Below are 21,805 nucleotides of genomic sequence, written 5' to 3' on the forward strand. Positions count from 1 at the left end.
CCGGGTGGGGCCCACGTGATTTCCGGGTGGGGCCCACGTGATTTCCGTGTGGGGCCCACGTGATTTCCGGGTGGGGCCCACGTGATTTCCGGGTGGGGCCCACGTGATTTCCCCGTGGGGCCCACGTGATTTCCGGGTGGGCCCCACGTGATTTCCGGGTGGGGCCCACGTGATTTCCGGGTGGGGCCCACGTGATTTCCGGGTGGGGCCCACGTGATTTCCGGGTGGGGCCCACGTGATTTCCGGGTGGGGCCCACGTGATTTCCGGGTGGAGCCCACGTGATTTCCGGGTGGGGCCCACGTGATTTCCGGGTGGGGCCCACGTGATTTCCGGGTGGGGCCCACGTGATTTCCGGGTGGGGCCCACGTGATTTCCCCGTGGGGCCCACGTGATTTCCGGGTGGGGCCCACGTGATTTCCGGGTGGGGCCCACGTGATTTCCGGGTGGGGCCCACGTGATTTCCCCTGGGGGCCCACGTGATTTCCGGGTGGGGCCCACGTGATTTCCTCTGGGGGCCCACGTGATTTCCGGGTAGGGCCCACGTGATTTCCGGGTGGGGCCCACGTAATTTCCGGGTGGGGCCCTCGTGATTTCCGGGTGGGGCCCACGTGATTTCCGGGTGGGGCCCACGTGATTTCCGGGTGGGGCCCACGTGATTTCCGGGTGGGGCCCACGTGATTTCCCCGTGGGGCCCACGTGATTTCCGGGTGGGGCCCACGTGATTTCCGGGTGGGGCCCACGTGATTTCCGGGTGGGGCCCACGTGATTTCCGGGTGGGGCCCACGTGATTTCCGGGTGGGGCCCACGTGATTTCCGGGTGGGGCCCACGTGATTTCCGGGTGGGGCCCACGTGATTTCCGGGTGGGGCCCACGTGATTTCCCCTGGGGGCCCACGTGATTTCCGGGTGGGGCCCACGTGATTTCCGGGTGGGGCCCACGTGATTTCCGGGTGGGGCCCATGTGATTTCCGGGTGGGGCTCACGTGATTTCCGGGTGGGGCCCACGTGATTTCCGGGTGGGGCCCACGTGATTTCCCCGTGGGGCCCACGTGATTTCCCCGTGGGGCCCACGTGATTTCCGGGTGGGGCCCACGTGATTTCCGGGTGGGGCCCACGTGATTTCCCCGTGGGGGCCACGTGATTTCCGGGTGGGGCCCACGTGATTTCCGGGTGGGGCCCACGTGATTTCCGGGTGGGGCCCACGTGATTTCCGGGTGGGGCCCACGTGATTTCCGGGTGGGGCCCACGTGATTTCCGGGTGGGGCCCACGTGATTTCCCCGTGGGGCACACGTGATTTCCGGGTGGGGCCCACGTGATTTCCGGGTGGGGCCCACGTGATTTCCGGGTGGGGCCCACGTGATTTCAGGGTGGGGCCCACGTGATTTCCTTGTGGGGCCCACGTGATTTCACCTGGGGGCCCACGTGATTTCCGGGTGGGGCCCACGTGATTTCCGGGTGGGGCCCACGTGATTTCCGGGTGGGGCCCACGTGATTTCCGGGTGGGGCCCACGTGATTTCCGGGTGGGGCCCACGTGATTTCCGGGTGGGGCCCACGTGATTTCCGGGTGGGGCCCACGTGACTTCCGGGTGGGGCCCACGTGATTTCCGGGTGGGGCCCACGTGATTTCCCCGTGGGGCCCACGTGATTTCCCCGTGGGGCCCACGTGATTTCCGGGTGGGGCCCACGTGATTTCCGGGTGGGGCCCACGTGATTTCCGGGAGGGGCCCACGTGATTTCCGGGTGGGGCCCACGTGATTTCTGTGTGGGGCCCACGTGATTTCCGGGTGGGGCCCACGTGATTTCCGTGTGGGGCCCACGTGATTTCCGGGTGGGGCCCACGTGATTTCCGTGTGGGGCCCACGTGATTTCCGGGTGGTGCCCACGTGATTTCCGGGTGGGGCCCACGTGATTTCCCCGTGGGGCCCACGTGATTTCCGGGTGGGGCCCACGTGATTTCCGGGTGGGCCCCACGTGATTTCCGGGTGGGGCCCACGTGATTTCCGGGTGGGGCCCACGTGATTTCCGGGTGGGGCCCACGTGATTTCCCCGTGGTGCCCACGTGATTTCCGGGTGGGGCCCACGTGATTTCCCCGTGGTGCCCACGTGATTTCCGGGTGGGGCCCGCGTGATTTCCCCGTGGGGCCCACGTGATTTCCGGGTGGGGCCCACGTGATTTCCGGGTGGGGCCCACGTGATTTCCGGGTGGGGCCCACGTGATTTCCGGGTGGGGCCCACGTGATTTCCGGGTGGGGCCCACGTGATTTCCGGGTGGGGCCCACGTGATTTCCGGGTGGGGCCCACGTGATTTCCCCTTGGGGCCCACGTGATTTCCGGGTGGGGCCCACGTGATTTCCGGGTGGGGCCCACGTGATTTCCGGGTGGGGCCCACGTGATTTCCGGGTGGGGCCCACGTGATTTCCGGTTGGGGCCCACGTGATTTCCGGGTGGGGCCCACGTGATTTCCGGGTGGGGCCCACGTGATTTCCGGGTGGGGCCCACGTGATTTCCGGGTGGGGCCCACGTGATTTCCCCGTGGGGCCCACGTGATTTCCGGGTGGGGCCCACGTGATTTCCGGGTGGGGCCCACGTGATTTCCGGGTGGGGCCCACGTGATTTCCTTGTGGGGCCCACGTGATTTCTCCTGGGGGCCCACGTGATTTCCGGGTGGGGCCCACGTTATTTCCGGGTGGGGCCCACGTGATTTCCGGGTGGGGCCCACGTGATTTCCGGGTGGGGCCCACGTGATTTCCGGGTGGGGCCCACGTGATTTCCCCGTGGGGCCCACGTGATTTCCGGGTGGGGCCCACGTGATTTCCGGGTGGGGCCCACGTGATTTCCGGGTGGGGCCCACGTGATTTCCCCTGGGGGCCCACGTGATTTCCGGGTGGGGCCCACGTGATTTCCTCTGGGGGCCCACGTGATTTCCGGGTAGGGCCCACGTGATTTCCGGGTGGGGCCCACGTAATTTCCGGGTGGGGCCCTCGTGATTTCAGGGTGGGGCCCACGTGAGTTCCGGGTGGGGCCCACGTGATTTCCGGGTGGGGCCCACGTGATTTCCGGGTGGGGCCCACGTGATTTCCGGGTGGGGCCCACGTGATTTCCGGGTGGGGCCCACGTGATTTCCGGGTGGGGCCCACGTGATTTCCGGGTGGGGCCCACGTGATTTCCGGGTGGGGCCCACGTGATTTCCGGGTGGGGCCCACGTGATTTCCCCTGGGGGCCCACGTGATTTCCGGGTGGGGCCCACGTGATTTCCGGGTGGGGCCCACGTGATTTCCGGGTGGGGCCCATGTGATTTCCGGGTGGGGCTCACGTGATTTCCGGGTGGGGCCCACGTGATTTCCGGGTGGGGCCCACGTGATTTCCCCGTGGGGCCCACGTGATTTCCCCGTGGGGCCCACGTGATTTCCGGGTGGGGCCCACGTGATTTCCGGGTGGGGCCCACGTGATTTCCGGGTGGGGCCCACGTGATTTCCGGGTGGGGCCCACGTGATTTCCCCGTGGGGGCCACGTGATTTCCGGGTGGGGCCCACGTGATTTCCGGGTGGGGCCCACGTGATTTCCGGGTGGGGCCCACGTGATTTCCGGGTGGGGCCCACGTGATTTCCGGGTGGGGCCCACGTGATTTCCGGGTGGGGCCCACGTGATTTCCCCGTGGGGCACACGTGATTTCCGGGTGGGGCCCACGTGATTTCCGGGTGGGGCCCACGTGATTTCCGGGTGGGGCCCACGTGATTTCAGGGTGGGGCCCACGTGATTTCCTTGTGGGGCCCACGTGATTTCACCTGGGGGCCCACGTGATTTCCGGTGGGGCCCACGTGATTTCCGGGTGGGGCCCACGTGATTTCCGGGTGGGGCCCACGTGATTTCCGGGTGGGGCCCACGTGATTTCCGGGTGGGGCCCACGTGATTTCCGGGTGGGGCCCACGTGATTTCCGGGTGGGGCCCACGTGACTTCCGGGTGGGGCCCACGTGATTTCCGGGTGGGGCCCACGTGATTTCCGGGTGGGGCCCACGTGATTTCCCCGTGGGGCCCACGTGATTTCCGGGTGGGGCCCACGTGATTTCCGGGTGGGGCCCACGTGATTTCCGGGAGGGGCCCACGTGATTTCCGGGTGGGGCCCACGTGATTTCCGTGTGGGGCCCACGTGATTTCCGGGTGGGGCCCACGTGATTTCCGTGTGGGGCCCACGTGATTTCCGGGTGGTGCCCACGTGATTTCCGGGTGGGGCCCACGTGATTTCCCCGTGGGGCCCACGTGATTTCCGGGTGGGGCCCACGTGATTTCCGGGTGGGGCCCACGTGATTTCCGGGTGGGGCCCACGTGATTTCCGGGTGGGGCCCACGTGATTTCCCCGTGGTGCCCAAGTGATTTCCGGGTGGGGCCCACGTGATTTCCCCGTGGTGCCCACGTGATTTCCGGGTGGGGCCCGCGTGATTTCCCCGTGGGGCCCACGTGATTTCCGGGTGGGGCCCACGTGATTTCCGGGTGGGGCCCACGTGATTTCCGGGTGGGGCCCACGTGATTTCCGGGTGGGGCCCACGTGATTTCCGGGTGGGGCCCACGTGATTTCCGGGTGGGGCCCACGTGATTTCCGGGTGGGGCCCACGTGATTTCCCCTTGGGGCCCACGTGATTTCCGGGTGGGGCCCACGTGATTTCCGGGTGGGGCCCACGTGATTTCCGGGTGGGGCCCACGTGATTTCCGGGTGGGGCCCACGTGATTTCCGGGTGGGGCCCACGTGATTTCCGGGTGGGGCCCACGTGATTTCCGGGTGGGGCCCACGTGATTTCCGGGTGGGGCCCACGTGATTTCCGGGTGGGGCCCACATGATTTCCCCGTGGGGCCCACGTGATTTCCGGGTGGGGCCCACGTGATTTCCGGGTGGGGCCCACGTGATTTCCGGGTGGGGCCCACGTGATTTCCTTGTGGGGCCCACGTGATTTCCCCTGGGGGCCCACGTGATTTCCGGGTGGGGCCCACGTTATTTCCGGGTGGGGCCCACGTGATTTCCGGGTGGGGCCCACGTGATTTCCGGGTGGGGCCCACGTGATTTCCGGGTGGGGCCCACGTGATTTCCGGGTGGGGCCCACGTGATTTCCGGGTGGGGCCCACGTGATTTCCGGGTGGGGCCCACGTGATTTCAGGGTGGGGCCCACGTGATTTCCGGGTGGGGCCCACGTGATTTCCGTGTGGGGCCCACGTGATTTCCGGGTGGGGCCCACGTGATTTCCGGGTGGGGCCCACGTGATTTCCCCGTGGGGCCCACGTGATTTCCGGGTGGGCCCCACGTGATTTCCGGGTGGGGCCCACGTGATTTCCGGGTGGGGCCCACGTGATTTCCGGGTGGGGCCCACGTGATTTCCGGGTGGGGCCCACGTGATTTCCGGGTGGGGCCCACGTGATTTCCGGGTGGGGCCCACGTGATTTCCGGGTGGGGCCCACGTGATTTCCGGGTGGGGCCCACGTGATTTCCGGGTGGGGCCCACGTGATTTCCGGGTGGGGCCCACGTGATTTCCGGGTGGGGCCCACGTGATTTCCCCGTGGGGCCCACGTGATTTCCGGGTGGGGCCCACGTGATTTCCGGGTGGGGCCCACGTGATTTCCGGGTGGGGCCCACGTGATTTCCGGGTGGGGCCCACGTGATTTCCGGGTGGGGCCCACGTGATTTCCTCTGGGGGCCCACGTGATTTCCGGGTAGGGCCCACGTGATTTCCGGGTGGGGCCCACGTGATTTCCGGGTGGGGCCCTCGTGATTTCCGGGTGGGGCCCACGTGATTTCCGGGTGGGGCCCACGTGATTTCCGGGTGGGGCCCACGTGATTTCCGGGTGGGGCCCACGTGATTTCCCCGTGGGGCCCACGTGATTTCCCCGTGGGGCCCACGTGATTTCCGGGTGGGGCCCACGTGATTTCCGGGTGGGGCCCACGTGATTTCCGGGTGGGGCCCACGTGATTTCCGGGTGGGGCCCACGTGATTTCCGGGTGGGGCCCACGTGATTTCCGGGTGGGGCCCACGTGATTTCCCCGTGGGGCCCACGTGATTTCCGGGTGGGGCCCACGTGATTTCCGGGTGGGGCCCACGTGATTTCCGGGTGGGGCCCACGTGATTTCCCCTGGGGGCCCACGTGATTTCCGGGTGGGGCCCTCGTGATTTCCGGGTGGGGCCCACGTGATTTCCGGGTGGGGCCCATGTGATTTCCGGGTGGGGCTCACGTGATTTCCGGGTGGGGCCCACGTGATTTCCGGGTGGGGCCCACGTGATTTCCCCGTGGGGCCCACGTGATTTCCCCGTGGGGCCCACGTGATTTCCGGGTGGGGCCCACGTGATTTCCTGGTGGGGCCCACGTGATTTCCGGGTGGGGCCCACGTGATTTCCGGGTGGGGACCACGTGATTTCCCCGTGGGGGCCACGTGATTTCCGGGTGGGGCCCACGTGATTTCCGGGTGGGGCCCACGTGATTTCCGGGTGGGGCCCACGTGATTTCCGGGTGGGGCCCACGTGATTTCCGGGTGGGGCCCACGTGATTTCCGGGTGGGGCCCACGTGATTTCCCCGTGGGGCACACGTGATTTCCGGGTGGGGCCCACGTGATTTCCGGGTGGGGCCCACGTGATTTCCGGGTGGGGCCCACGTGATTTCAGGGTGGGGCCCACGTGATTTCCTTGTGGGGCCCACGTGATTTCACCTGGGGGCCCACGTGATTTCCGGGTGGGGCCCACGTGATTTCCGGGTGGGGCCCACGTGATTTCCGGGTGGGGCCCACGTGATTTCCGGGTGGGGCCCTCGTGATTTCCGGGTGGGGCCCACGTGATTTCCGGGTGGGGCCCACGTGATTTCAGGGTGGGGCCCACGTGATTTCAGGGTGGGGCCCACGTGATTTCCGGGTGGGGCCCACGTGATTTCCGGGTGGGGCCCACGTGATTTCCGGGTGGGGCCCACGTGATTTCCGGGTGGGGCCCACGTGATTTCCGGGTGGGGCCCACGTGATTTCCGGGTGGGGCCCACGTGATTTCCGGGTGGGGCCCACGTGATTTCCGGGTGGGGCCCACGTGATTTCCCCTGGGGGCCCACGTGATTTCCGGGTGGGGCCCACGTGATTTCCGGGTGGGGCCCACGTGATTTCCCCGTGGGGCCCACGTTATTTCCGGGTGGGGCCCACGTGATTTCCGGGTGGGGCCCACGTGATATCCGGGTGGGGCCCACGTGATTTCCCCTGGGGGCCCACGTGATTTCCGGGTGGGGCCCACGTGATTTCCGGGTGGGGCCCACGTGATTTCCCCTGGGGGCCCACGTGATTTCCGGGTGGGGCCCACGTGATTTCCGGGTGGGGCCCACGTGATTTCCGGGTGGGGCCCACGTGATTTCCGGGTGGGCCCCACGTGATTTCCGGGTGGGGCCCACGTGATTTCCCCGTGGGGCCCACGTGATTTCCGGATGGGGCCCACGTGATTTCCGGGTGGGGCCCACGTGATTTCCGGGTGGGGCCCAAGTGATTTCCGGGTGGGGCCCACGTGATTTCCGGGTGGGGCCCACGTGATTTCCGGGTGGGGCCCACATGATTTCCCCTGGGGGCCCACGTGATTTCCGGGTGGGGCCCACGTGATTTCCGGGTGGGGCCCACTTGATTTCCGGGTGGGGCCCACGTGATTTCCGGGTGGGGCCCACGTGATTTCTGGGTGGGGCCCACGTGATTTCCGGGTGGGGCCCACGTTATTTCCGGGTGGGGCCCACGTGATTTCCGGGTGGGGCCCACGTGATTTCAGGGTGGGGCCCACGTGATTTCCCCTGGGGGCCCACGTGATTTCCGGGTGGGGCCCACGTGATTTCCAGGTGGGGCCCACGTGATTTCCGGGTTGGGCCCACGTGATTTCCGGGTGGGGCCCACGTGATTTCCGGGTGGGGCCCACGTGATTTCCGGGTGGGACCCACGTGATTTCCGGGTGGGGCCCACGTGATTTCCCCGTGGGGCCCACGTGATTTCCGGGTGGGGCCCACGTGATTTCCGGGTGGGGCCCACGTGATTTCCGGGTGGGGCCCACGTGATTTCCGGGTGGGGCCCACGTGATTTCCCCGTGGGGCCCACGTGATTTCCGGGTGGGGCCCACGTGATTTCCCCGTGGGGCCCACGTGATTTCCGCGTGGGGCCCACGTGATTTCCCCGTGGGGCCCACGTGATTTCCGGGTGGGGCCCACGTGATTTCCGGGTGGGGCCCACGTGATTTCCGGGTGGGGCCCACGTGATTTCCGGGTGGGGCCCACGTGATTTCCGGGTGGGGCCCACGTGATTTCCGGGTGGGGCCCACGTGATTTCCGGGTGGGGCCCACGTGATTTCCGGGTGGGGCCCACGTGATTTCCGGGTGGGGCCCACGTGATTTCCGGGTGGGGCCCACGTGATTTCCGGGTGGGGCCCACGTGATTTCCGGGTGGGGCCCACGTGATTTCCGGGTGGGGCCCACGTGATTTCCCCGTGGGGCCCACGTGATTTCCGGGTGGGGCCCACGTGATTTCCGGGTGGGGCCCACGTGATTTCCCCGTGGGGCCCACGTGATTTCCGGGTGGGGCTCACGTGATTTCCGGGTGGGGCCCACGTGATTTCCGGGTGGGGCCCACGTGATTTCCGGGTGGGGCCCACGTGATTTCCGGGTGGGGCCCACGTGATTTCCGGGTGGGGCCCACGTGATTTCCGGGTGGGGCCCACGTGATTTCCGGGTGGGGCCCACGTGATTTCCCCTGGGGGCCCACGAGATTTCCGGGTAGGGCCCACGTGATTTCCGGGTGGGGCCCACGTGATTTCGGGGTGGGGCCCACGTGATTTCCGGGTGGGGCCCACGTGATTTCCGGGTGGGGCCCACGTGATTTCCGGGTGGGGCCCACGTGATTTCCGGGTGGGGCCCACGTGATTTCCGGGTGGGGCCCACGTGATTTCCCCGTGGGGCCCACGTGATTTCCCCGTGGGGCCCACGTGATTTCCGGGTGGGCCCCACGTGATTTCCGGGTGGGGCCCACGTGATTTCCGGGTGGGGCCCACGTGATTTCCGGGTGGGGCCCACGTGATTTCCGGGTGGGGCCCACGTGATTTCCGGGTGGGGCCCACGTGATTTCCGGGTGGGGCCCACGTGATTTCCGGGTGGGGCCCACGTGATTTCCGGGTGGGGCCCACGTGATTTCCGGGTGGGGCCCACGTGATTTCCGGGTGGGGCCCACGTGATTTCCGGGTGGGGCCCACGTGATTTCCGGGTGGGGCCCACGTGATTTCCGGGTGGGGCCCACGTGATTTCCGGGTGGGGCCCACGTGATTTCCGGGTGGGGCCCACGTGATTTCCGGGTGGGGCCCACGTGATTTCCGGGTGGGGCCCACGTGATTTCCGGGTGGGGCCCACGTGATTTCCCCTGGGGGCCCACGTGATTTCCGGGTGGGGCCCACGTGATTTCCGGGTGGGGCCCACGTGATTTCCCCGTGGGGCCCACGTGATTTCCGGGTGGGGCCCACGTGATTTCCGGGTGGGGCCCACGTGATTTCCGGGTGGGGCCCACGTGATTTCCCCTGGGGGCCCACGTGATTTCCGGGTGGGGCCCACGTGATTTCCGGGTGGGGCCCACGTGATTTCCGGGTGGGGCCCACGTGATTTCCGGGTGGGGCCCACGTGATTTCCGGGTGGGGCCCACGTGATTTCCGGGTGGGGCCCACGTGATTTCCGGGTGGGGCCCACGTGATTTCCGGGTGGGGCCCACGTGATTTCCGGGTGGGGCCCACGTGATTTCCCCGTGGGGCCCACGTGATTTCCGGGTGGGGCCCACGTGATTTCCGGGTGGGGCCCACGTGATTTCCGGGTGGGGCCCACGTGATTTCCGGGTGGGGCCCACGTGATTTCCGGGTGGGACCCACGTGATTTCCCCGTGGGGCCCACGTGATTTCCGGGTGGGGCCCACGTGATTTCCCCGTGGGGCCCACGTGATTTCCGGGTGGGGCCCACGTGATTTCCGGGTGGGGCCCACGTGATTTCCGGGTGGGGCCCAAGTGATTTCCCCTGGGGGCCCACGTGATTTCCGGGTGGGGCCCACGTGATTTCCGGGTGGGGCCCACGTGATTTCCTGGTGGGGCCCACGTGATTTCCGGGTGGGGCCCACGTGATTTCCGGGTGGGGCCCACGTGATTTCCGGGTGGGGCCCACGTGATTTCCGGGTGGGGCCCACGTGATTTCCGGGTGGGGCCCACGTGATTTCCGGGTGGGGCCCACGTGATTTCCGGGTGGGGCCCACGTGATTTCCGGGTGGGGCCCACGTGATTTCCCCGTCGGGCCCACGTGATTTCCGGGTGGGGCCCACGTGATTTCCGGGTGGGGCCCACGTGATTTCCGGGTGGAGCCCACGTGATTTCCCCTGGGGGCCCACGTGATTTCCGGGTGGGGCCCACGTGATTTCCGGGTGGGGCCCACGTGATTTCCGGGTGGGGCCCACGTGATTTCCGGGTGGGGCCCACGTGATTTCCGGGTGGGGCCCACGTGATTTCCGGGTGGGGCCCACGTGATTTCCGGGTGGGGCCCACGTGATTTCCCCGTGGGGCCCACGTGATTTCCGGGTGGGGCCCACGTGATTTCCGGGTGGGGCCCACGTGATTTCCCCGTGGGGCCCACGTGATTTCCGGGTGGGGCCCACGTGATTTCCGGGTGGGGCCCACGTGATTTCCGGGTGGGGCCCACGTGATTTCCGGGTGGGGCCCACGTGATTTCCGGGTGGGGCCCACGTGATTTCCGGGTGGGGCCCACGTGATTTCCGGGTGGGGCCCACGTGATTTCCGGGTGGGGCCCACGTGATTTCCCCTGGGGGCCCACGTGATTTCCGGGTAGGGCCCACGTGATTTCCGGGTGGGGCCCACGTGATTTCCGGGTGGGGCCCACGTGATTTCCGGGTGGGGCCCACGTGATTTCCCCTGGGGGCCCACGTGATTTCCGGGTAGGGCCCACGTGATTTCCGGGTGGGGCCCACGTGATTTCCGGGTGGGGCCCACGTGATTTCCGGGTGGGGCCCACGTGATTTCCGGGTGGGGCCCACGTGATTTCCGGGTGGGGCCCACGTGATTTCCGGGTGGGGCCCACGTGATTTCCCCGTGGGGCCCACGTGATTTCCGGGTGGGCCCCACGTGATTTCCGGGTGGGGCCCACGTGATTTCCGGGTGGGGCCCACGTGATTTCCGGGTGGGGCCCACGTGATTTCCGGGTGGGGCCCACGTGATTTCCGGGTGGGGCCCACGTGATTTCCGGGTGGGGCCCACGTGATTTCCGGGTGGGGCCCACGTGATTTCCGGGTGGGGCCCACGTGATTTCCGGGTGGGGCCCACGTGATTTCCGGGTGGGGCCCACGTGATTTCCGGGTGGGGCCCACGTGATTTCCCCGTGGGGCCCACGTGATTTCCCCGTGGGGCCCACGTGATTTCCGGGTGGGGCCCACGTGATTTCCGGGTGGGGCCCACGTGATTTCCGGGTGGGGCCCACGTGATTTCCGGGTGGGGCCCACGTGATTTCCGGGTGGGGCCCACGTGATTTCCGGGTGGGACCCACGTGATTTCCCCGTGGGGCCCACGTGATTTCCGGGTGGGGCCCACGTGATTTCCGGGTGGGGCCCACGTGATTTCCCCTGGGGGCCCACGTGATTTCCGGGTGGGGCCCACGTGATTTCCCCTGGGGGCCCACGTGATTTCCGGGTAGGGCCCACGTGATTTCCGGGTGGGGCCCACGTGATTTCCGGGTGGGGCCCACGTGATTTCCGGGTGGGGCCCACGTGATTTCCGGGTGGGGCCCACGTGATTTCCGGGTGGGGCCCACGTGATTTCCGGGTGGGGCCCACGTGATTTCCGGGTGGGGCCCACGTGATTTCCCCGTGGGGCCCACGTGATTTCCCCGTGGGGCCCACGTGATTTCCGGGTGGGCCCCACGTGATTTCCGGGTGGGGCCCACGTGATTTCCCCGTGGGGCCCACGTGATTTCCGGGTGGGGCCCACGTGATTTCCGGGTGGGGCCCACGTGATTTCCGGGTGGGGCCCACGTGATTTCCGGGTGGGGCCCACGTGATTTCCGGGTGGGCCCCACGTGATTTCCGGGTGGGGCCCACGTGATTTCCCCTGGGGGCCCACGTGATTTCCGGGTGGGGCCCACGTGATTTCCGAGTGGGGCCCACGTGATTTCCGGGTGGGGCCCACGTGATTTCCGGGTCTGGCCCACGTGATTTCCGGGTGGGGCCCACGTGATTTCCGGGTGGGGCCCACGTGATTTCAGGGTGGGGCCCACGTGATTTCCGGGTGGGGCCCACGTGATTTCAGGGTGGGGCCCACGTGATTTCCGGGTGGGGCCCACGTCATTTCCGGGTGGGGCCCACGTGATTTCCGGGTGGGGCCCACGTGATTTCCGGGTGGGGCCCACGTGATTTCCCCTGGGGGCCCACGTGATTTCCGGGTGGGGCCCACGTGATTTCCGAGTGGGGCCCACGTGATTTCCGGGTGGGGCCCACGTGATTTCCGGGTGGGGCCCACGTGATTTCCGGGTGGGGCCCACGTGATTTCCGGGTGGGGCCCACGTGATTTCCGGGTGGGGCCCACGTGATTTCCGGGTGGGGCCCACGTGATTTCCGGGTGGGGCCCACGTGATTTCCGGGTGGGGCCCACGTGATTTCCGGGTGGGGCCCACGTGATTTCCGGGTGGGGCCCACGTGATTTCCGGGTGGGGCCCACGTGATTTCCCCTGGGGTCCCACGTGATTTCCGGGTGGGGCCCACGTGATTTCCGGGTGGGGCCCACGTGATTTCCCCTGGGGGCCCACGTGATTTCCGGGTGGGGCCCACGTGATTTCCGGGTGGGGCCCACGTGATTTCCGGGTGGGGCCCACGTGATTTCCGGGTGGGGCCCATGTGATTTCAGGGTGGGGCCCACGTGATTTCCGGGTGGGGCCACGTGATTTCCGGGTGGGGCCCACGTGATTTCCCCGTGGGGCCCACGTGATTTCCGGGTGGGGCCCACGTGATTTCCGGGTGGGCCCCACGTGATTTCCGGGTGGGGCCCACGTGATTTCCGGGTGGGGCCCACGTGATTTCCGGGTGGGGCCCACGTGATTTCCGGGTGGGGCCCACGTGATTTCCGGGTGGGGCCCACGTGATTTCCGGGTGGGGCCCACGTGATTTCCGGGTGGGGCCCACGTGATTTCCGGGTGGGGCCCACGTGATTTCCGGGTGGGGCCCACGTGATTTCCGGGTGGGGCCCACGTGATTTCCCCTGGGGTCCCACGTGATTTCCGGGTGGGGCCCACGTGATTTCCGGGTGGGGCCCACGTGATTTCCGGGTGGGGCCCACGTGATTTCCCCGTGGGGCCCACGTGATTTACGGGTGGGGCCCACGTGATTTCCGGGTGGGTCCCACGTGATTTCCGGGTGGGGCCCACGTGATTTCCGGGTGGGGCCCACGTGATTTCCGTGTGGGGCCTACGTGATTTCCGGGTGGGGCCCACGTGATTTCCGGGTGGGGCCCACGTGTTTTCCCCGTGGGGCCCACGTGATTTCCGGGTGGGGCCCACGTGATTTCCGGGTGGGCCCCACGTGATTTCCGGGTGGGGCCCACGTGATTTCCGGGTGGGGCCCACGTGATTTCCGGGTGGGGCCCACGTGATTTCCCCGTGGTGCCCACGTGATTTCCAGGTGGGGCCCACGTGATTTCCGGGTGGGGCCCACGTGATTTCCGGGTGGGGCCCACGTGATTTCCGGGTGGGGCCCACGTGATTTCCGGGTGGGGCCCACGTGATTTCCGGGTGGGGCCCACGTGATTTCCGGGTGGGGCCCACGTGACTTCCGGGTGGGGCCCACGTGATTTCCGGGTGGGGCCCACGTGATTTCCGGGTGGGGCCCACGTGATTTCCCCGTGGGGCCCACGTGATTTCCGGGTGGGGCCCACGTGATTTCCGGGTGGGGCCCACGTGATTTCCGAGTGGGGCCCACGTGATTTCCGGGTGGGGCCCACGTGATTTCCGTGTGGGGCCCACGTGATTTCCGGGTGGGGCCCACGTGATTTCCGTGTGGGGCCCACGTGATTTCCGAGTGGTGCCCACGTGATTTCCGGGTGGGGCCCACGTGATTTCCCCGTGGGGCCCACGTGATTTCCGGGTGGGGCCCACGTGATTTCCGGGTGGGCCCCACGTGATTTCCCGGTGGGGCCCACGTGATTTCCGGGTGGGGCCCACGTGATTTCCGGGTGGGGCCCACGTGATTTCCCCGTGGTGCCCACGTGATTTCCGGGTGGGGCCCACGTGATTTCCCCGTGGTGCCCACGTGATTTCCGGGTGGGGCCCACCTGATTTCCCCGTGGGGCCCACGTGATTTCCGGGTGGGGCCCACGTGATTTCCGGGTGGGGCCCACGTGATTTCCGGGTGGGGCCCACGTGATTTCCGGGTGGGGCCCACGTGATTTCCGGGTGGGGCCCACGTGATTTCCGTGTGGGGCCCACGTGATTTCCGGGTGGGGCCCACGTGATTTCCGGGTGGGGCCCACGTGATTTCCCCGTGGGGCCCACGTGATTTCCGGGTGGGGCCCACGTGATTTCCGGGTGGGGCCCACGTGATTTCCGGGTGGGGCCCACGTGATTTCCGGGTGGGGCCCACGTGATTTCCGGGTGGGGCCCACGTGATTTCCGGGTGGGGCCCACGTGATTTCCGGGTGGGGCCCACGTGATTTCCGGGTGGGGCCCACGTGATTTCCCCGTGGGGCCCACGTGATTTCCGGGTGGGGCCCACGTGATTTCCGGGTGGGGCCCACGTGATTTCCGGGTGGGGCCCACGTGATTTCCTTGTGGGGCCCACGTGATTTCCCCTGGGGGCCCACGTGATTTCCGGGTGGGGCCCACGTGATTTCCGGGTGGGGCCCACGTGATTTCCGGGTGGGGCCCACGTGATTTCCGGGTGGGGCCCACGTGATTTCCGGGTGGGGCCCACGTGATTTCCGGGTGGGGCCCACGTGATTTCCGGGTGGGGCCCACGTGATTTCCGGGTGGGGCCCACGTGATTTCCGGGTGGGGCCCACGTGATTTCCGGGTGGGGCCCACGTGATTTCCCCGTGGGGCCCACGTGATTTCCGGGTGGGGCCCACGTGATTTCCGGGTGGGGCCCACGTGATTTCCTTGTGGGGCCCACGTGATTTCCCCTGGGGGCCCACGTGATTTCCGGGTGGGGCCCACGTGATTTCCGGGTGGGGCCCACGTGATTTCCGGGTGGGGCCCACGTGATTTCCGGGTGGGGCCCACGTGATTTCCGGGTGGGGCCCACGTGATTTCCGGGTGGGGCCCACGTGATTTCAGGGTGGGGCCCACGTGATTTCCGGGTGGGGCCCACGTGATTTCCGTGTGGGGCCCACGTGATTTCCGGGTGGGGCCCACGTGATTTCCGGGTGGGGCCCACGTGATTTCCGGGTGGGGCCCACGTGATTTCCGGGTGGGCCCCACGTGATTTCCGGGTGGGGCCCACGTGATTTCCGGGTGGGGCCCACGTGATTTCCGGGTGGGGCCCACGTGATTTCCGGGTGGGGCCCACGTGATTTCCGGGTGGGGCCCACGTGATTTCCGGGTGGGGCCCACGTGATTTCCGGGTGGGGCCCACGTGATTTCCCCTGGGGGCCCACGTGATTTCCGGGTGGGGCCCACGTGATTTCCGGGTGGGGCCCACGTGATTTCCGGGTGGGGCCCACGTGATTTCCGGGTGGGTCCCACGTGATTTCCGGGTGGGGCCCACGTGATTTCCGGGTGGGGCCCACGTGATTTCCGGGGGGGCCCACGTGATTTCCGGGTGGGGCCCACGTGATTTCCGGGTGGGGCCCACGTGATTTCCTCGTGGGGCCCACGTGATTTCCGGGTGGGCCCCACGTGATTTCCGGGTGGGGCCCACGTGATTTCCCCGTGGGGCCCACGTGATTTCCGGGTGGGGCCCACGTGATTTCCGGGTGGGGCCCACGTGATTTCCGGGTGGGGCCCACGTGATTTCCGGGGGGGCCCACGTGATTTCCGGGTGGGGCCCACGTGATTTCCGGGTGGGGCCCACGTGATTTCCGGGTGGGGCCCACGTGATTTCCGGGTGGGGCCCACGTGATTTCCGGGTGGGGCCCACGTGATTTCCGGGTGGGGCCCACGTGATTTCCGGGTGGGGCCCACGTGATTTCCCCTGGGGGCCCACGTGATTTCCGGGTGGGGCCCACGTGATTTCCGGGTGGGGCCCACGTGATTTCCGGGTGGGGCCCACGTGATTTCCGGGTGGGGCCCACGTGATTTCCGGGTGGGGCCCACGTGATTTCCGGGTGGGGCCCACGTGATTTCCGGGTGGGGCCCACGTGATTTCCGGGTGGGGCCCACGTGATTTCCGGGTGGGGCCCACGTGATTTCCCCTGGGGGCCCACGTGATTTCCGGGTGGGGCCCACGTGATTTCCGGGTGGGGCCCACGTGATTTCCGGGTGGGGCCCACGTGATTTCCGGGTGGGGCCCACGTGATTTCCCCTGGGGGCCCACGTGATTTCCGGGTGGGGCCCACGTGATTTCCGGGTGGGGCCCACGTGATTTCCGGGTGGGGCCCACGTGATTTCCGGGTGGGGCCCACGTGATTTCCGGGTGGGGCCCACGTGATTTCCGGGTTGGGCCCACGTGATTTCCGGGTGGGACCCACGTGATTTCCTCGTGGGGCCCACGTGATTTCCGGGTGGGGCCCACGTGATTTCCGGGTGGGGCCCACGTGATATCCGGGTGGGGCCCACGTGATTTCCCCTGGGGGCCCACGTGATTTCCGGGAGGGGCCCACGTGATTTCCCCTGGGGGCCCACGTGATTTCCGGGTGGGGCCCACGTGATTTCCGGGTGGGGCCCACGTGATTTCCGGGTGGGGCCCACGTGATTTCCGGGTGGGGCCCACGTGATTTCCGGGTGGGGTCCACGTGATTTCCGGGTGGGGCCCACGTGATTTCCGGGTGGGGCCCACGTGATTTCCGGGTGGGGCCCACGTGATTTCCGGGTGGGGCCCACGTGACTTCCCCGTGGGGCCCACGTGATTTCCGGGTGGGCCCCACGTGATTTCCGGGTGGGGCCCACGTGATTTCCCCGTGGGGCCCACGTGATTTCCGGGTGGGGCCCACGTGATTTCCGGGGGGGCCCACGTGATTTCCGGGTGGGGCCCACGTGATTTCCGGGTGGGGCCCACGTGATTTCCGGGTGGGGCCCACGTGATTTCCGGGTGGGGCCCACGTGATTTCCGGGTGGGGCCCACGTGATTTCCGGGTGGGGCCCACGTGATTTCCGGGTGGGGCCCACGTGATTTCCGGGTCGGGCCCACATGATTTCCGGGTGGGGCCCACGTGATTTCCGGGTGGGGCCCACGTGATTTCCGGGTGGGGCCCACGTGATTTCCGGGTGGGGCCCACGTGATTTCCGGGTGGGGCCCACGTGATTTCCTTGTGGGGCCCACGTGATTTCCCCTGGGGGCCCACGTGATTTCCGGGTGGGGCCCACGTGATTTCCGGGTGGGGCCCACGTGATTTCCGGGTGGGGCCCACGTGATTTCCGGGTGGGGCCCACGTGATTTCCGGGTGGGGCCCACGTGATTTCCGGGTGGGGCCCACGTGATTTCCGGGTGGGGCCCACGTGATTTCCGGGTGGGGCCCACGTGATTTCCGGGTGGGGCCCACGTGATTTCCGGGTGGGGCCCACGTGATTTCCGGGTGGGGCCCACGTGATTTCCCCGTCGGGCCCACGTGATTTCCGGGTGGGGCCCACGTGATTTCCGGGTGGGGCCCACGTGATTTCCGGGTGGGGCCCACGTGATTTCCGGGTGGGGCCCACGTGATTTCCCCGTGGGGCCCACGTGATTTCCCGGTGGGGCCCACGTGATTTCCGGGTGGGCCCCACGTGATTTCCGGGTGGGGCCCACGTGATTTCCGGGTGGGGCCCACGTGATTTCCGGGTGGGGCCCACGTGATTTCCGGGTGGGGCCCACGTGATTTCCGGGTGGGGCCCACGTGATTTCCCCGTGGGGCCCACGTGATTTCCGGGTGGGGCCCACGTGATTTCCGGGTGGGGCCCACGTGATTTCCGGGTGGGGCCCACGTGATTTCCGGGTGGGGCCCACGTGATTTCGGGGTGGGGCCCACGTGATTTCCGGGTGGGGCCCACGTGATTTCCGGGTGGGGCCCACGTGATTTCCAGGTGGGGCCCACGTGATTTCCCCATGGGGCCCACGTGATTTCCGGGTGGGGCCCACGTGATTTCCGGGTGGGGCCCACGTGATTTCCGGGTGGGGCCCACGTGATTTCCGGGTGGGGCCCACGTGATTTCCGGGTTGGGCCCACGTGATTTCCGGGTGGGACCCACGTGATTTCCTCGTGGGGCCCACGTGATTTCCGGGTGGGGCCCACGTGATTTCCGGGTGGGGCCCACGTGATATCCGGGTGGGTCCCACGTGATTTCCCCTGGGGGCCCACGTGATTTCCGGGAGGGGCCCACGTGATTTCCCCTGGGGGCCCACGTGATTTCCGGGTGGGGCCCACGTGATTTCCGGGTGGGGCCCACGTGATTTCCGGGTGGGGCCCACGTGATTTCCGGGTGGGGCCCACGTGATTTCCGGGTGGGGCCCACGTGATTTCCGGGTGGGGCCCACGTGATTTCCGGGTGGGGCCCACGTGATTTCCGGGTGGGGCCCACGTGATTTCCGGGTGGGGCCCACGTGACTTCCCCGTGGGGCCCACGTGATTTCCGGGTGGGCCCCACGTGATTTCCGGGTGGGGCCCACGTGATTTCCCCGTGGGGCCCACGTGATTTCCGGGTGGGGCCCACGTGATTTCCGGGTGGGGCCCACGTGATTTCCGGGTGGGGCCCACGTGATTTCCGGGGGGGCCCACGTGATTTCCGGGTGGGGCCCACGTGATTTCAGGGTGGGGCCCACGTGATTTCCGGGTGGGGCCCACGTGATTTCCGGGTGGGGCCCACGTGATTTCCGGGTGGGGCCCACGTGATTTCCGGGTGGGGCCCACGTGATTTCCGGGTGGGGCCCACGTGATTTCCGGGTGGGGCCCACGTGATTTCCGGGTGGGGCCCACGTGATTTCCGGGTGGGGCCCACGTGATTTCCGGGTGGGGCCCACGTGACTTCCCCGTGGGGCCCACGTGATTTCCGGGTGGGCCCCACGTGATTTCCGGGTGGGGCCCACGTGATTTCCCCGTGGGGCCCACGTGATTTCCGGGTGGGGCCCACGTGATTTCCGGGTGGGGCCCACGTGATTTCCGGGTGGGGCCCACGTGATTTCCGGGGGGGCCCACGTGATTTCCGGGTGGGGCCCACGTGATTTCAGGGTGGGGCCCACGTGATTTCCGGGTGGGGCCCACGTGATTTCCGGGTGGGGCCCACGTGATTTCCGGGTGGGGCCCACGTGATTTCCGGGTGGGGCCCACGTGATTTCCGGGTGGGGCCCACGTGATTTCCGGGTGGGGCCCACGTGATTTCCGGGTGGGGCCCACGTGATTTCCGGGTGGGGCCCACGTGATTTCCCCTGGGGGCCCACGTGATTTCCGGGTGGGGCCCACGTGATTTCCGGGTGGGGCCCACGTGATTTCCGGGTGGGGCCCACGTGATTTCCGGGTGGGGCCCACGTGATTTCCGGGTGGGGCCCACGTGATTTCCGGGTGGGGCCCACGTGATTTCCGGGTGGGGCCCACGTGATTTCCGGGTGGGGCCCACGTGATTTCCGGGTGGGGCCCACGTGATTTCCGGGTGGGGCCCACGTGATTTCCGGGTGGGGCCCACGTGATTTCCGGGTGGGGCCCACGTGATTTCCGGGTGGGGCCCACGTGATTTCCGGGTGGGGCCCACGTGATTTCCGGGTGGGGCCCACGTGATTTCCGGGTGGGGCCCACGTGATTTCCCCTTGGGGCCCACGTGATTTCCGGGTGGGGCCCACGTGATTTCCGGGTGGGGCCCACGTGATTTCCGGGTGGGGCCCACGTGATTTCCGGGTGGGGCCCACGTGATTTCCGGGTGGGGCCCACGTGATTTCCTTGTGGGGCCCACGTGATTTCCCCTGGGGGCCCACGTGATTTCCGGGTGGGGCCCACGTTATTTCCGGGTGGGGCCCACGTGATTTCCGGGTGGGGCCCACGTGATTTCCGGGTGGGGCCCACGTGATTTCCGGGTGGGGCCCACGTGATTTCCGGGTGGGGCCCACGTGATTTCCGGGTGGGGCCCACGTGATTTCCCCTGGGGGCCCACGTGATTTCCGGGTGGGGCCCACGTGATTTCCGGGTGGGGCCCACGTGATTTCCGGGTGGGGCCCACGTGATTTCCGGGTGGGGCCCACGTGATTTCCGGGTGGGGCCCACGTGATTTCCCCTGGGGTCCCACGTGATTTCCGGGTGGGGCCCACGTGATTTCCGGGTGGGGCCCACGTGATTTCCGGGTGGGGCCCACGTGATTTCCCCGTGGGGCCCACGTGATTTCCGGGTGGGGCCCACGTGATTTCCGGGTGGGTCCCACGTGATTTCCGGGTGGGGCCCACGTGATTTCCGGGTGGGGCCCACGTGATTTCTGTGTGGGGCCTACGTGATTTCCGGGTGGGGCCCACGTGATTTCCGGGTGGGGCCCACGTGATTTCCCCGTGGGTCCCACGTGATTTCCGGGTGGGGCCCACGTGATTTCCGGGTGGGCCCCACGTGATTTCCGGGTGGGGCCCACGTGATTTCCGGGTGGGGCCCACGTGATTTCCGGGTGGGGCCCACGTGATTTCCCCGTGGTGCCCACGTGATTTCCGGGTGGGGCCCACGTGATTTCCGGGTGGGGCCCACGTGATTTCCGGGTGGGGCCCACGTGATTTCCGGGTGGGGCCCACGTGATTTCCGGGTGGGGCCCACGTGATTTCCGGGTGGGGCCCACGTGACTTCCGGGTGGGGCCCACGTGATTTCCGGGTGGGGCCCACGTGATTTCCGGGTGGGGCCCACGTGATTTCCCCGTGGGGCCCACGTGATTTCCGGGTGGGGCCCACGTGATTTCCGGGTGGGGCCCACGTGATTTCCGGGAGGGGCCCACGTGATTTCCGGGTGGGGCCCACGTGATTTCCGTGTGGGGCCCACGTGATTTCCGGGTGGGGCCCACGTGATTTCCGTGTGGGGCCCACGTGATTTCCGGGTGGTGCCCACGTGATTTCCGGGTGGGGCCCACGTGATTTCCCCGTGGGGCCCACGTGATTTCCGGGTGGGGCCCACGTGATTTCCGGGTGGGCCCCACGTGATTTCCGGGTGGGGCCCACGTGATTTCCGGGTGGGGCCCACGTGATTTCCGGGTGGGGCCCACGTGATTTCCCCGTGGTGCCCACGTGATTTCCGGGTGGGGCCCACGTGATTTCCCCGTGGTGCCCACGTGATTTCCGGGTGGGGCCCGCGTGATTTCCCCGTGGGGCCCACGTGATTTCCGGGTGGGGCCCACGTGATTTCCGGGTGGGGCCCACGTGATTTCCGGGTGGGGCCCACGTGATTTCCGGGTGGGGCCCACGTGATTTCCGGGTGGGGCCCACGTGATTTCCGGGTGGGGCCCACGTGATTTCCGGGTGGGGCCCACGTGATTTCCGGGTGGGGCCCACGTGATTTCCGGGTGGGGCCCACGTGATTTCCGGGTGGGGCCCACGTGATTTCCGGGTGGGGCCCACGTGATTTCCGGGTGGGGCCCACGTGATTTCCGGGTGGGGCCCACGTGATTTCCCCGTGGTGCCCACGTGATTTCCGGGTGGGGCCCACGTGATTTCCCCGTGGTG

The sequence above is a fragment of the Ovis canadensis genome, chromosome 5 (assembly GCF_042477335.2).
Source record: "Ovis canadensis isolate MfBH-ARS-UI-01 breed Bighorn chromosome 5, ARS-UI_OviCan_v2, whole genome shotgun sequence".
Taxonomy (NCBI): Eukaryota; Metazoa; Chordata; class Mammalia; order Artiodactyla; family Bovidae; genus Ovis; species Ovis canadensis.